We start from the raw sequence: 16,667 nt of genomic DNA, 5'->3' as shown, positions 1-16,667 counted from the left end.
AGCAGGCAGGGGTGGGGCGGGGCATGTGGCCCTGAAGGAGAGTTAGCCCCTGTGGGGGGGCCGTATCCCCTGTGTGGGGCTGTGGCCCCTGTGAGGGGCAGCAAAATATATATTCATGAATTCATGAAACATGTATTTAGAGTTCACTTTATTATTAAGATAGAGACACCGGTAGTCTTCCAAATTGCTTTAACCTTGTAGATATATCAATAAAACATTGCCCAACCAGGGCCCTGCCTGCTCAGACCTGGCACCTTAGACCCAGCTCGCTGTGGCTGACCTCCTGACCAGTTGGGGCCAGGAGGACATGTTTTGGCAGTTCAAAGCAGGCCACCACGCCCGGAACATCTTCCAGGCGGTAGCTGCTCAGCTGGCCTGGCAGGGGCACACATGGCAGTAGTGCCGCACAAAGGCCAACCCTGCAGCCACAGCCCACTAGCAGATGGCCCAGAGGGACAGATGCTTCTACTGGCTGTGCAGTTCCCATCCGGGTCTGGCAGGTGCACAGCAGGTCACAGCCAGGCAGCAGCTCACACTGCCAGACTGCTGCTGCAGTGGGTAAAGGGTGCAGGGAATTCTCAGGGCTGCTTCAGGAGTCCACCTGGCACAAGGGGTAGTGTCCGCGGGCACCAATTGGCTGGGCCCCAGAAGCTCCTGAGAACAAGTAGCCCTGAGCTGCTTGCCAGGGCAGCTTTTTGTACTGATGGGACCAGGACAGGGCAGCTTTTTACACTGCTGGGGACAGCACAGATGCTGGCCCTGGGCTCTAGCTCCCCCTGGCTGCAGATTCGGGAGGAGCCAGGCAGGGTTATTTTGCCCCAAGTGGCACAATTTGCTCCACAACAAAGTGCATGTCTGAGCATGTGCGCTGAGGCAAGAAGCCCCAGCTCAAATTTGCACCACTTCTGTTTGAGGTGCTGCAGGTGCACGTGTTTGCAAGTGTGGACGCACAGCTGATGTGTACACACACACACACACACACACACCAGTCCTTACTGCAATTCTTATCTAAGTTCAAATGAAAAAATACTAGTATTTCTAGCCAGATACTACAACACTGCCTAGTTTCTTCTGGAAAGCTCTTTAGGGCAGGACCATATATTTTTCTCTATGTTTGTGCACAGCTCTCTTCAGTTTGCCTCTAATTCTGATCAGGGCCTCTGGGAACTACTGCAGTTGAAATGTGTTGCAATGTAGAACAGTTTTTTTGTTTTTCTAAATCAAGCAAGATGCTTAAGGGCATTGGAATGTGTTACATATTCATTAGTATGTGTGCATTGATATTATCTGTCTGTGCTTATGTGACAGCAGAGGCATGCTTTTGGAGCAGAAATGTATACTTCTCAGCAGGGAGGCAATTCTGATCATCTGGTCAATATGGACTCTCACTAGAAGATGTGATGTCTGATTGGCTGGACAGATGTCCTGGCTGCTTCGCTTTGGAAATGAGATGATACAGAGAGTGTGTGTGTGTGTGTGTGTGTGTGTGTGTGTGTGTGTGGCAGGGAGGAGGACCGTACAAACCAACAGAAAAATCTTTCCCATAAGGCACAAAGCTATTTGAGAAAATAAGGGGTTTATGCTTGTGCTTGGAAATGTATGGGGTGGAGGGAAAGTTCCATATTGTCTGTTGTATCTATGAGGGTTCTTGGTCTGGGAGAGGAGGAGAACTATGAGAGACAATAGGCACACAAGAATTAGCAGCAGCAATAAAAAAAAAAAGAAGACCATATGGTCTAACCTTGTGCAGTACTGTATTCAGTCATCTCAGGCAGATACATAGTGCTAATTAAGCTTAAAACTGCAAATAATGATATAAATTAGATGGCTGGCAGAAAACAGTTTTGATTCCAAGCTTTGCAAGTTTTTGTTACATCATCAAAAAAAAGTCAGTGGAGAAGGAATCTGATGTTTTAAAGTCTTTTGGGAGAAGGTTTAAAGGAAAAAGAGCAGTAAATGGGTTCAGCTCTTATCACAGTGAGACTGCTCCTGTTTTTCCATTGTATGTGGAGGCCTTTGGATCAGGCCCATTCAGCAGTGTCAGTGGGATCTGAACCTTTTATCTAAGTCTCTTCAAGTAGTGATCGGCAGCGTTTCAGAGCAGCAAGCCGGAAAAAACTGGCCCAGGCAGGCCAGCCCTCTGGAACAGGCAGCAGTGGTATGTCCTTGCCGCTGCTTCTCCCCCCCCACCCCCTGGCTGTGGTGTGGATCCAACTCCTCACTGCCTGGCCTTGATGAAGCTCCTCATTGCTTGGCCCTGGTACTGATGCAGGTACAAGTGAAGTTTCCATAATGCTGCTGAAGCCCCACAATGTCAATATGTTGCTGAAGCTGCCCCAGCCCCAGCCCCAGCCCCAGCCCCTGGCTATGTTACCAACCCCTGTTGAAATCAGAGGAATTTGGTTTTGATCCCAGAGGGAGCTGAGTGTCGACTATTTCAGTTCCAGGTCGCACAAATTACCACTGCAGTTGTGTTAGGCTTGAATGACCAGTGGTCTCAATGCTCATGTTTTAGAAGACAAACTGATCACCAGTTGAGATCAGGGAAAAATCCCCTCATAATTTATTGCACAATGAGCTGCACTATGGGAGTTTTACAACTTCCTCAGAAGCATTAGTCACTTAGAAAGAGAATACAAGACTAGATGGACCATTGTTCTGGCATAGCATTTTCTGTCTGGTTTTAATTATTTAAAGCTATATTTTATTTTAACTAGTTCCTAGCTGCAGTTCATATCAGGTATATGACAGAAAATGCATGCAGTAATGGATATGTCAGTTGGCGTGCTGCCAAATTTGCTAGTGCATGGGATTTGAAAGGGCATTTAAGCAGGGAAGGAATTAATAAGATGCATTAACACTGGAATATGCATATTTATGCTTGAGATACTAGTAAAACAGGGATTCGTCATGTATGGATATGGATATTTTGCCTCCTGCATAGTTGGCTGTCCTGCTCTTCTCCAGAACAGGGCCTGCATCTTCTTTCCATTAACTTAATACAGTGGTCTTCAATGTTTTTAAGCAGGAGATCACCTTTGGCATTTAAAAGCAACCCAAGTTCTACTGTGCGTCCCCGCCTAGCAGGTAAGTCTGTGGGGAGGAAAGCGGGGGGGCAGATCGAGGCAGAGGGAGAAAAAATTTCTTGGGGGCACACCACCCCAGCAGGTAAGTCCTAGCTGGCCAGGGCCCCACTCAACTTACCCCTGCTCTTGCCTCTGCAGCACTGTCCCTCACCATGGGGGCCTCGATCTAGCCCCCTGTCCCTTCCCTTCTCCATGGACTGACCTGCTGGCCTGGGGCCTACGTGTGCATGCACGCAGGCACTCAGCCCCCCCACCCCTGCCTTGGATTGAATCCAAGAGATCTACTGCAAGAGGCTCCAAGATCTACCGGTGGATCGAGCTCCATTGGTTGGTGACCACTCAATAGAAAACCTCTATTTAACTGACAGCTACTAGATCCCTTTCCATCCCTGAAACCCTTGTTGTTAAGAGCAGGAACTAAAATCTTTTGGTATGTTTTCTGGGGGGCTGGTGTGGGAGGGGCAAAACACTGTCCTTGTTCGAAGAATATAATGGGAAACTAGAATTTCTGCAAGTAGAACCAGTCAGTTTTATTCCCTTTGGACATGTCTCGCAGATTTTAATCCTGGGAGAGAATGATTTGGTCAATAGTTTCTGCCCAGACCTGACTTAGACAAAACTACCATAGACTGAAGTGAAAACAGAAGTAAGCACTGGGTAGACACCAGAATGTGGCCCATCATTAGAAGTCTTAGGCTCGAGTTGTACCAAGACTTAAGCATGTGGTTGATTTTATGCACTATGACTGGTGCCAATAAAGGCCCATAGGCTACTCCCTCACAATACCTTGGGGTCTCAGTAATGTTATAGAGGCAGGATCTATAGCACAGTTTGGGTCTAATAAATGGCACCTACACTGCAGGAAGTTATGCCACATTCTCATGTCACAGTTCTGATCCAGTGCTGTTTTAACTGAAATCCAACATCCAAGAAAGGTCTGGATGCTAAGAGGGAGGTGGGAGAAGTTTCTACCCCCTTCTGGCTCTTTCAGCACACTTGCACAGTCTTTTTCAATGCAGTAGATTCATGGTCTGTTCTTCCCTCCCCCCCCCGCCCCTTTTTCTTAACTGAGGAAGCAGAAAGTTATTCATTAGTTAGCAACCCCGACTTAATAAAAAGACAAGTTTTAAGCTCAAAAAGTGGAGTAGTGGGGGAGTGAATGTGTGTGTGTTTCTAGAGCCATGGCCTTTCTTTCCTTGTCTGGTTTGGATTACTGCCAGCCACTAGGGGGTACAATGCTGTGGGAGGAGAGAAGAGGTAGGTACACTGATTTATTTAGTAGTTAATTCAACTGGTTTGTAAGCTTTTGAATGGTAAGCAATCAGCCCAGCAGGGGAGTCCCTCCACTGTGTCTTGTGATGTGCGCTTGCTATTAAGTGTTTATAACAGAATAAAAGCATGTTGTGTTAAAACATTGTGTACTTAACAAGCAGCATGCCTCTTAGCCAATCTAATAGACATCCTGTGTTTGGAGGGAGACTATAAGAGATCAGTATAGCCTTTCTTTCCTTTGTATAATACAGTGACTGTTAGTCTTGTGACTTCCAGAAGTCTTGTGAAATAACTGAAAAACCCAGACCCATGCATTCAATAGGTTTACTTAAAATTTAGATAAGTGGTTCAGAGAGAGAGAGCAATGTGAAATTTTACATCATGCTTCTTATTATGCCTAACTCATGTTTGCATTATTGATTTCTCGTGTAGATGATGCACCACGCTCACAAATCCAGAAAGTAAAATACTTTTTCAAAAGGGCTCTGCAAGTGGTTTGTTTTTTTTTAATGGGACTTACATTTTTTTCTGCTGTTTTGAGAGAGAAAGATTTGAACCCCTTCCTACTTCTGGCTTGTTTGTTATGAGGAATGTCAGAACTGGTTTTGTTGGAAGACCTCCTGAAGTATCTTAGGGATGTAGATTTTGAACTCTTAACATCTTAATAGAAAGGTTGAATGCATTGGACCCTTTGAGATGTCTTTAGCTAAAATGCTATTTGGACATTCATATGAAATAGGTGTTTAAGCACTTTGCATTTCGTTTTACTACACTCTTCCTTTAAAATAGCTAGCTCAGGTACCTCTAGCAGGCTAAGCACAACAGCATGGAGCTTAGACTAACTGCAAACTTAGGCTGAGCAGTGGGTAAACTGATTTATATTGAGTTCCATGGTGCCATAGCTGGACTCGTATCAGTGCCTGAACTAGCCAGTTTACAGGAGCTCAGACATGACTACAGATTAGATATACCCAGTTGTGCAATTGTCCAACTTCTTATTCTCTCTTCTTACTACCGTTTCACAGCTAATCCCTCTTATTTCCCCTTTTCCTTCAGTCTGCCCTCTCATGCCTTTCCTCTTCTTTCTGTGTGGACTTGACTCTACTTTTAGTAGAGGTTTGGCCTGGGTGGGGAGTGTTTCCAGGTGGGTTCGCAGGGAGGCAGCGCAGCAACAGATCATTATTCACTAATGGCTTGCCCCAAGGGCTGATTGCTGTATGTAAGTACTCAAATTCCTGAAGAAAGAAATGAAGTTACCATAGACTAGCGGTTCTCAACTTTTTTGGACTCCAGGCACCCCTCCATAGGGTTCCACTCTGTTCAGAAAAGTTATCTCAAAACTAATTTATATATTCCAGTGCTTGCCTTCTCACACAGGGGCCGGGGCAGAGGTGAACATGTAGCTCATGACGTCCTTAAAAGGATTTTGTGACTCCCCAATTGAGAATCATTTAAACATAAACCCTTTTTTAAGGCACTAGAATAGGTTAAATTGCACTCTTTTGTCCTTGGCTTCGCTAATCAGGTTAATTCCTGTAGTGATTTGAGGCCAGAGATGCTGAATTATTTCCCATTTAAACTTGGTGGTTCGGAGACAGTGCTGTGCACTCCCAAACAGTTTTCTTGGCTGCAAGATTGATGTCTGGGATGTTGGAGAAGCATGGAGGCAGGAGAGATCCTTCTGGGGACAGTAAAGGGACCTTTCTACAAAAGGGAGCTGCCCATGTGTAGCCTAGTACCACCTCTTACCTGCCTACCAGCACTTGTACCTAGAATTGGTTTAAAAAATACTCAACTGTAGATCACTGATTTGCACAACAATGAGAAAATTGACCCTAAAAAGATTGTCTGTTCCTTGGCAACCCTTTCTGTGGAGAAATGTCTGTGTTAAAAGGTTTCAGTGTCGGGACTTTTGCTGGCCTACTTCTGTCAGCATAGTTCTGTTGCTCAGCATGCCCTGTCTGGCGCTTTGCTTGTGGCTGTATGTCACCTGAGTACTGATATAATTCAGGGGCATGTCGTTTTTTTGGCAACAGAAAGGCAGAATTTTGCTACCTTACATCAAATTTGTATATGGCTGTATGTGAACATGTGGCAACAGAAATCAGCTACTATTGGCAAAACTTGGTGGGATAGACCAGACCTGGGTGCTTATGCAGGGATCCTTGGTTATACGTCTAGCTAATCAGCAGCAAGCATTTATTTAGAGGGAAGCCATATGTAGACAACCTTCCTGCCCAGCCTGGTACCACTTGTGAGGAACAAGCTTTACTCACTTAGCCCTGCTTCACATGCACCCCAGTCTGGTAAATAGGCATTGTAGATAGCTTAAAGTGGTTCTGAGCACATACCTCAACACCACTCTGTTTCAGGAGAGCCTGAGAACAGTCCTGGGGTTTGTGTCCAGGACCCTTCAAAGCTATATAATATGGCTTAATTCTTGATGAGTGGCTGGGGTTTGTTTCTTTTGGGTGGTTGTGGGCTCAGAAGGCAGGCCATATAGACCTGGCCTTCTCAATGAAGTATCCAAGTACTTGCCAGTGCCTTAGGTAGAATGTGCAAGTTCTTTTCCCATCATTTCCTCAGGAGAAAATTATGTGTAGTAGGGTTACCATATTTCCAGTTTAAAAAAAGAGGACACTTGTTGGTGGGGGAAGTGGTAATATGATTGTGAGGGATGGGGGGGGGGGCAATGATATTCCCATGCCCTGCCTGTGCCCTGCACTCTCTACCCACAGTTCCCCACCCCACCTGGTGCCCCTCACACCCAAGCCACAGCCTCCCAGCTATGCCAGTGCTCTTTACTCCTGACCTGCAGCCCCCTGCCCTCCCCCCAGCCCTGCCAGTGCCCCTCATTCCCGACCTGCAACCCCCTGCTCCCCCCAGCCCTGCAGTGTCTCCCGGCTGCCCTGCCTGTGTGAGCACAGGCACTGGCCCTGGTGCCACCAGCCTGGCCATGCAGCTCCATGCTGCCCCCAAAGTGCCCCCTCTGTCCCCTTCCTCCACTGAAGGGGCAGGCACTTTCCCTGCCCTGCTGCAGCCCCAGCACCCAGACAGCTTCCCCCAGTGCTGGCAGGCACCCACCCCCCTCACACACTCATCCCCTCCATACACTCGTGCCACACACATAGCCCCCTGGACAGTCCCCAAGCCCTGGCTCTCCAACTTCTGCCCCCCATAGACTTACCTGCATCCAGCTGCCGGGGCTGCTCCTACCACCCTGCAACTCCCCAACCCTGCAGACACACATGATGCCCCCTGCTTCCAATCACTCTCCCCCTGCTTCCCCTAGCCCCAAGCAGCTCCTTGCTAGGGCAAGCCAGGAAGTGCTGAGAAAATCTTTGATGCTGAGCAGAGCAAAATCCTGGACATTTGTTGATATTTAAAAAAAACCGCCCAGACAGAGATGGGAGGACCGAAAAAGAGAACGTGTCCAGGAAAATCCAGACGTATGGTAACCCTAGTGTAAAGAGCCGAGACATTTTTTTCTTGACTATACAGATATAGCAGGTGGAAACACATGTTGCACTAGGAGCAGAAGGTAGTGATGTTTTTGAAGACCATTTGTTCCTGTGGGATTTCATTCTACGGCTCTGACTGATTCCTGTGCAGGAAGAGTTACCTTTGTAGTAGGAAATCTCTTAGCTTTGCTGGAGAAGTAGAATTGTCAGCCATGATCTTCATCCTGTGGCTTTGGGTGATCTGCTGGAAACCGTATCCAGGGCACTGAATGTCTTGAGGGTAAAAATGAAAATCGTGAACCTTACTTGATGTTCTGTGGGAATATTGGATAGTAGAATCCCCTGCATTTTGGTTTGCATAGGGTTTAGCATTTCTGAATTAAAACCAAACCCTTTTTCTTTCAATTATGTTTAATGTTTTTCAGGCAGTATAAGTCATGGTACAATCTACAGTGCCTCAAATGAGGTTAGCAACGCATGTCAGCAAATATTGAAAGATACTGTAGCCTGATTATACTAATGTTCTTCCTCTCTCACGTAGAGATAGGCACTAGTTTGTTTGCTTTCTGGTGCAGCAGTTCAGGTTAGTTTTATATATAACATTTGAGAGTTAGAGGCTATATCCTGACAAAGAATCACTGTAAAACTTTTTTTTTTTTTTTTAAATACACAGCAGGGAGTCTGTTCTTAATCATGGTGGTGGTGCTGCTGCTTCCTTACAGTAGATGAGGGTTTGATTTTCCTCTTAAACCAGGGGAACATCAAGCACTCTGTGAAGTGCCTCCTTGCTTCTTCTGGTGTAAGTGAAATGAAAGTCAGGTCCTATAGCTTCTGAAAAGTCCGTTTTGTTTTCTGATTTGAGCTGTGTGAAACCTTTAAAATGAGAAATGTAGAGGAACTCTGAATTCCCTGCCCTTTTGATTTTTGTCTAGCACCTCCCCCCCCTTCCCCCCTTTATCATGTGAATATATTTTCTTTCAAGGCCAATTTATAACCTCATAATATTTGCTGTACATTACAAATTTATGTGGTGGCCTCAGAAAAATGCATTGTAAAAAACAGTAAGATGCTCAATTCTCCCAAGATTATAAGAAAGAATTGTCTTCCTTTAGAGACTTTGTGTGTCTGTCAGGGCTAAGTGAACATTTTATATAATTAAGAAGAAAAGTCCAGTTTCAGTACAGTTTTGCAAACAGTGGGCAGTAAACCTGCTTTTCCTTTTATCTGTAGCATTAGAAATACCTTTTACAAATCACTGGTGCCAGTCATCTCCCTGCACTTCTTAACCTCTGGAGAGGCTATTACTAAAATGTCTGTTGAAAAGAATGGCAGCAGCTGTTAAAGTACCTTTTTCTTACAGGTAAATGAATGTTTACCTGCAAGAAAGAAAATCCAGCATTTCTGTGCCAGAAGAGCCTTGGACATAAACTGCAAGAATTGTGAACTGTGCCAGTGATCCCTGAAATAGTTCCAGATCAAGGTCTAATGTATTGAACACTGCCATACTATATTTAAACAATAGTATTTGTGTTGGAGCAGGATCAAAGCGCTTTCTTTTTAAAATGGCTAAAGAATGAACAGGTCAATGACTGGAGATTAAAATTTCATTTTAGTCATTAAATGTCTACGTGATTAGCAATGGGCCTCTGTCCAAGCTCCACCTGTTCTCTAGGACCTATAGACTCTGGCACTGAGCTTTCTGGATAGAAACAAACCATGTTGAGTAAACATAACTCTAGGAATTCATTTATGTAGAAAAATATATGTTCAAAAATAACCAAGGGTCCTTGTATGAATCGTACTGTTAATCTTTTGCTATGCTGGGAACTGCCACTTATTTCTGCTCTTTGTTTCGTTTCTTAGCTTAGCTTCATACCCATAACAGTATCAAACCTTTCACCCCCATGACTCCTTAATACTGTCTTAGATTTTTTTGAAACACCAAAGTTTGCCAACAAGTTTTCATTGATTTGTTGTTTTGCTTGCGTGCCAAAGAACTCTAAGGCATGATTTTTCTTTTCTGTGAACTGTGCTACTTGGCTCCTGACTGGTTATGTTAGCATGTTCTACTATGCTAGCTAAACTAGCAATATTCTGCTATGCTAGCTATGTTCTGTTTCTGTTGCTAATTTAGGTAATTCCATACTTTCTCTCTTTCTTTTGTGTATTCATGGGTCATTGCAAACTAGATTTTTTTTTTCCTTTGGAACCTTGCCTTTGTGAGCCCCCTGGAACCGCAAAATCTGTGGCTGCCTCTCAATACCTGTAGATAGTCTCTCACCAAGTCTGTTTTAGAATCAGGAGTAGAACCCAAGGCAGTGTCTTAGCCTCTCACTTCTGGGTGTCTCCCTCTGTGTCCCACCTGTAAAATGTCAATAGCAATAATAACTGGGATAGGTCAAATCACACAGTGTTGAGACTGTGTAAGTCTTCCTCAAAACTAAAGCCAAAGTCATCCCCCTACCCCCTCAGCATCTTCTTAGGGTCAGCTTCGCAGTACTTTTTTAATTAAGTAAAGCAAAACAAAAAACTGAGCTAACTAAACCTAGTTTAGTCTAGTTACTCCTTTTTAAGGAGAGATTTCTTAGTCTTCTAGAAATTTAGTGTTATAGATTTTTTTTTCCAGTAAGTCTTTCTTGAGTATCACAAACTGCCCTCCTGGGAACTCTATGCCCTAGCGACTGCTCAGCACTTTGTGAGGGAAGAGAGGGGAAGGTGAGTTGCTTGTCATGCAACTGCCTATCATACAATTGAAACTTTAGTTTGGGGCATAAAAAGGAATTAGTGGTTGGACTTCTCAAGACACCTCTTTTGAGAGACCACTTTTCCTCCTTCAGTGAGTGACTCTATGCCCCATCAAGGGGTATGTTTCCAGAGGCAAAATCTGAAATGTAGTAGTATCCCATAGGATTGTCCTACCATCTTTCAAAGAGCAGAACATCCTATTAAAATACTTTGCAGTCATATAACACACTTCCTTTCAAAGCTGTTAGAGTCCTCTACTAAGATGGTTGAGTGTTACTAGCAAATATATGAAAAGCTCATAACAGAAGTGTCCGAAAGACGGGTTTTTAATACCCTGGTCTTTCGGTCAGACAGTTTTTATTTTTTAGTCAACCAGGTTTTATTTTTGTTTATTTGGCAGAAAGGAGAGGACTGAGTGTTTTAAAGACTGCCATAACTCATGTTTGCTAGCTTGTGATCCAGTGGGAAATGCCACTGATAGAACTATTTCCTGGCTTGAGCAGTCAGAACTTGAACTATGAAACTATGAAACTTGGAACAAGTCCTGCAGATAAATTAGACTTCCTGAAGAGAAGTGTAAGGATTTGAGGGCTAGTTTGCATGGCAGACCATGAAATACCTGGATCTACTTTTTTCTTTTTTAATTTAGTTTACTCACACTTGTTCAAAGAAGTTTGCCAGACTTTGGCACACCCTACATGGAAAAAGAGAGCTAGCAAATTATAAACTTGGCCAATGATAACCTATAAAATACTCAGTTTTTTTTATGTAGAATTAGGGCTTGTATCCTTCCTATGTAGAAGCCACTAGGGAGTGACATGAGAACATCTCGGAACAGGCTAAACGTTCCACCTGGCCAAGTAAATTAGTGTCCAAGGACCCTGCAGGAGGAGAGACAGACTTGCACATAAAGGTAGGCTGTGCAGTGGATGACTATGCATATTGTTTGGGCTATCTAGCTGAACAAAAAACTGCGTTGAAGAAGGTTGACTACCTAGCTGAAACTAAAAGGGCAAGGACATTATGTTTTTAATATATGAATTTAAAAAAATTGAGGGTGTAATTACTGAGGAAAAAGAATTGGTCTCAAGGTATGATTTGAAGAGAGAAGCTCAGGCTGTTAACTCTATTTATGACTTTTGAACCAAGTGCCCAAGTACATGATGGCCTGGGATCCCTTTCACCCCTCAAGACAATATTAAAAGATCAAGTGGTATAAAATCTTTGGAAGATGTGTTCCTTTATCATTTTTCTTCTTTTGTATGGAAACTTCAGCTATGAATTGCAGAGCTTTTCAAGATTGCTGACACAAATTTTTATTTTAAGTAAAGAGCAGGTTGGTACATAGAATACAAACAATTATGTGAAAATTTCAAATGTGTCTAAGAAAAAGCTAAGTTCAGTTTTGAGCCTACCAGCAATGACTTTCACCATTTTAACTATAGGCTATCACAGACATAGACATGCAGGTAAAATTGGGAAGGTAAAATTATATGACTTCCTATGCTGTCTTTGCTGAGATTCAAGCATCAAGGTTGTTTCTAAAATGGGATGAAGGTTTCACAGACATTAGGGCTGGAAGGGACCTCGGAAGATCATCAAGTCCAGCCCCCTGCCTGAGGGGCAGGAAGTCAGCTGGGGTCACAGGATCCCAAGAAGATAAACATCCAATTTTTTCTTGAAGGCATTCAGAGTAGGTGCTTGAACCATCTCCGATGGCAGGCTATTCCAGACCTTGGGGGCTCGGACAGGAAAGAAATTCTTCCTTATGTCCAGCCTGAAACGGTCTTGCAGGAGTTTATAACCATTTGACCTTGTCATCCCTTGGGGGGGCTCTGGTGAACAATCGTTCCCCCAGATCCTGGTGAACACCCCTGATAAACTTAGATGTGGTGAACATCCCATCAGGTCGCCCCTGAGCCTGCGCCTTTCCAGGCTGAAGAGCCCCGTAACTCTCAGCCTGTCATCGTAAGGTCTGTTTTCCTGACCTCTGATCATGCGCGTGGCACTTCTCTGCACTCTCTCAAGCTTCTCCACATCCTTTTTGAATTGTGGAGCCCAAAACTGGACGCAGTACTCCAGCTGCAGCCTCACCAAGGCCGAGTACAAGGGGAGAATGACGTCCCGGGATTTGCTTGAAAAGCATCTATGGATGCAAGCCAGCATTTTGCTCGCTTTACTAGCCACAGCATTACATTGAAGGCTCATGGGGGCCATGACTGACCATAAGATGATCAAGTCCCTTTCATCCGTAGTGCTAGCCAGCATAACAATGCCGAGTTTATAAGGATGCCGCAGGTTTTTCTTCCCAGGTGGAGAACCTTGCATTTTTGGCGTTAAACACCATCAGGTTCTCATCTGCCCCTTTGCTGAGCCTGTCCAGGTCAGCCTGGAGCACCCTCCTGTCCTCAGGTGTGGATGCTTTACCCCAGAGTTTGGTATCATCAGTGAACTTGGCCAGTCCGCTTCTGACTCCAATGTCCACATCATTAATGAAGATGTTGAACAATATAGGCCCAAGAACAGAGCCTTGGGGGACCCCACTGGTCACAGGGCACCACAGTGATTGACTTCCGTCAACCACCACCCTCTGAGTCCAACCACAGAGCCAATTGCCCATACAATTCCCCAGGTATCTGGGATATATGGCAGAAAAAGTCTTGTTTTATGATGAGCATTGTAGAAAGTATTCTAAGTATCATGCTAGAGAAAAACATCTCAGGGTAGTATGGAAAACACAGCAGAACATGAAACAATTGTACTAAATGGTGCTAACCTTGTTATGTAATGAGAACACGCAGTTGAGCTGTAACTGCACTACGTACAACAGTTTAGTTTATTTGTACAGCTATAAGGGCATGCAGAGGCAACAGGTCCAGTATAGCAACTATGCTTATTCCCCCTCCCCTTTTAAAGGGGTTAAAAGCCTCCTCTGTCCATCCCCATTGCATTTCGAAGCACTTTGTTAACTTTCTAAATTTTCTTATTTTTTCTCTCCAAGCTCTCCCAAATAGTAAGATGTTTCTCAATCAAAAAAATGCTTTTTTTAATAGAACTTCAGGAGAAGGGAAGAAATTGCTTTGCAGAAAGAAAAAAAGGCAGAGTCTCCCTATGCCCGATGAAGGGTGTTTGTGCCCGAAAGCTTGTAAAGAACTTTTTTCCCAACTATTTAGATGGTCTAATAAAAGATATCACATCTGATCCAAGAACCTTTCCTGCCTATGTCCTTAGACCAACATGGTTATAACCAACAACCTTGCAGAAACAATGTGCATTGATGTGCAGTTGACTGGAGTGCGATTGCTTGGGGTGTTGCTGTGTATAATTTTAAAGTAAAATCTGTAGAGACTCTGGCCGCCCTGGTAGTAAAAGAATTAATTTCTGGAAAATGTTTGTTCCTAAGTGTCACGGCGGGGTCCTGCAGGAGGGCCGTGATCTCCTTAAGGCCCTCTCTCCGTGCCAGTTCGGCTCAAGGGCACCCGATTCTCACCCGCCACGTCTTTGATGTTCAGTAGGTTCGGGAGGCTGCCTTGCGTCTCCTTGGGCACGTACCGCGTGGTTTTTACCCTGCCCCCATGGGTGCCTTGGGGCCCCCTAGCCTTATGGGCTACGCATGGCTCCTGCCACCCCTAATACCACGCCCCAAGCCTTGCTGATATACTAGATGTTGGTCTGTCAACACACCCGCTTCCCCAGGCTCTCTCCAATATACAACCCCTCACTGGGCCTTCTCGTCGAGCCCCTGCTGGGCCTTCTCTAAAATAACCCAGCCCACTACGGGACTTCCTAGCAAGTCTCCGGTCCTTTAGGCCCACTGCACTACTACCCTTTTTGGTATGGGCACACTGTGCTGCTATCCCCTTTTCTGGGGACCACTGCAGCACCGCCCTTATCCTGGGGCGCTGTACTGCTAACCCTTTCTGTCTGGGTCTACCGCAGCACCCTGCCCCTGTCCTGGGTTTTTCGTAGTGCTAGCCTGTTACCGGGCTCGCTACTCCTGTCCTGGGCTTCTCAATCTGGCCCCCCTTGGGCCTCTCAAGCATTGCCCATCTTGGGCCTCGCAACTGGGCTCCTTAATAATACTGCCCCCTGTTTGGGGCTCTCTATGCCCAGCCTGGGCTTCCTAATAAAATCGCCCCTCTCTTAGGACTTGCAGTGCCCACACTGGGCTCTTTAAATGCCCCTCTTTGGGCTGGGGTCTACACACCCCACAAGTTGCACCCTTACTGGCATCAGGGTCCTCACGCTCCGTGAGCCCCCCCTATGAGTACTGTGCCCTCCCTGGCGCTAGGGCCCTCACACTACTGTGGGTCCCTTTAAGGATGATGCGCCCCCTTGGCGCTAGGGCTCCCACACCTCTGGGGTCCCTATGAGTATGCTGCGCCCACTCGGGCGCTGGGGTCCTCACCCTCTGTTGTGAGTCCCCAATGAGGCCTCCTCCAACCCCTATAGCCTCACCCAAGCCACCAGTGTAATACACTAGAACACAAACTCGAGCTCCCTGGCTATAACCAAAACCCAAGGCACTGGGCCCTAACAACATAAGCCTCCTGGCTGTAATTTAACATCATTGCTCCAGCCTCTGGAACTCTCACAAACTATAATTGCTGTTAAGCTTTTTCTCCCATCTTAACTGCAGGAACTCCTGCCCCTCTGGCTGCTGGCAGGACCCTGCTAGCCTAGCCTCAGCCCTGGGCTTTATGAGGGCCAGGCCCTGCCCCCTTCTGGCCAGCTGATTCTTATTAGTTGCCCCGGCAACTTGCAGCTGTGCTCATTATGTTCTGCCAGGGCTCTCTCCCTGGCAGTTTCTCCTCTCTAGGAGCAGGAGCAGGAGCACCAAGGTGTGCCGCGACACTAAGACATATAGCATTTAGGGTGAGTTTTACACTTTTTTGGAGGCCCAGCAAAAGGACATCAAAGTTAGTCTAAGGATCAAGAGGGATTTACATGGAGCGAATGGTCCCTTCTTAGCAGTGACTTTCACCCATTATGAACGCAGGTGCATTTGTCTCCACTACTTCCCTCTGGTTGGAATGTCAGACTTAGTCAGGCATTAAAGTCCACATCCATATACCTTTGTGGATCTGGTCTAAGTGATGGTTGTTGTAATAGCAGTGCCTGTGCTTTCGAAACAATGTTTTGTGGTTGGACTTGTTATGTTGCAGTACCTATTCACAGCTGGCCAACAACTATGTTGCATGTACTGTCTAAAACAGTGCTATTCAACTTCTCAGCAGCTGGGGGCTGCAGGCTGCACACCCAAGGGATTACACTAGTGTGAGCCACAAACCTTTGGGTGTCCACCTAATCCCTCTGCAGCCCCTCCCACTTAACACAGCATGCCAGGTGGTGACACCCACTTCAGTCTCCTGGCTGTGGGCTCCCCCTGGACAGTGCCACAGGCCTTTTAGGGTGCAGGCAGTTGGCAAAAACTGGAGGATGAGATGGGGAGCCCAGAGTCCTTCCTAATGCTACAGCAGGAGCTGTAGCGTGGGGAGTGGCAGTCTATGGGAGTCTGCAGATTGCATTTTAACCTCTTGGGCTAAGTACAGACAGTCTAAAAAGCCTGAGGCTGTCTCAATTCAATCTTTGCAGGTTAGTCTAAGCTGCAGAGATTAAACTGAGAAACACCTGGACACACTTTTTACTTTTGATTCAGGAAATGCAGCCACATGCCTGCAGTGGCTCAGGCCAGAGGGCAGGGGATGCTAAACACCTCTCTGGCATGTAGCCAGCATGGGCTATGTGTTTGTTTCCTCTTCCTGTTGCCTGGAGGTGTCTGGGATTTGCAGTCCAGACTCAAAGCCGCAGGACTCTCCAGGGTTGCTCATCACTTCCTCTTCCTGCTTCCAGGTGCCTCTGGGATTTATAGTCCACAGTCGCACCCAGCAGTATATTTCAGTAAGTTTAGCAGCAGGGCAGCTCTGTATTCAGGGAATGTGGGTTTAACCCCCCTCCCTGGACCCAGATCCTGGCTCCCTCCCTCCTGCCCCCCACCTGCTCCAACCCTTCTCTGCTGGAGCAGACAGTATAGCCCAGCCCAGGGCTGGAAAGCATGCTGGGATGCTGGAGGACTGTTATTGAACTTGAACTAGAAAGGAGT

The 16,667-nt window shown here is 45.9% G+C and overlaps 1 protein-coding gene and 1 long non-coding RNA gene across 5 annotated transcripts in view; one reads left to right on the top strand and one right to left on the bottom strand.

Moving 5' to 3' along the window:
• The window catches only part of LOC102369985 (kinesin-like protein KIF26B), a 181,364-nt gene that overhangs the window by 69,970 nt on the left and 94,727 nt on the right, over positions 1-16,667 (top strand). The window lies entirely within an intron of this gene.
• The window catches only part of LOC112550192, a 38,014-nt gene that overhangs the window by 12,449 nt on the left and 8,898 nt on the right, over positions 1-16,667 (bottom strand). The window contains exon 4 of one of the 4 annotated variants that reach the window (XR_003093875.1): positions 7,981-8,092. The exons of 2 other annotated variants lie outside the window; for them this stretch is intronic. This is a non-coding gene — a long non-coding RNA (uncharacterized LOC112550192). Of the gene's footprint in view, positions 1-7,980; positions 8,093-9,622; positions 10,182-16,667 lie in introns of those variants that run through there. One more of the 4 variants, XR_003093878.1, reaches the window with a different exon arrangement.

This window comes from Alligator sinensis, unplaced genomic scaffold (assembly GCF_000455745.1).
Source record: "Alligator sinensis unplaced genomic scaffold, ASM45574v1 scaffold534_1, whole genome shotgun sequence".
Taxonomy (NCBI): domain Eukaryota; kingdom Metazoa; phylum Chordata; order Crocodylia; family Alligatoridae; genus Alligator; species Alligator sinensis.
The sequence above is the reverse complement of the archived record's forward strand: the minus strand, read 5'-3'. Positions and strand labels throughout refer to the sequence as shown.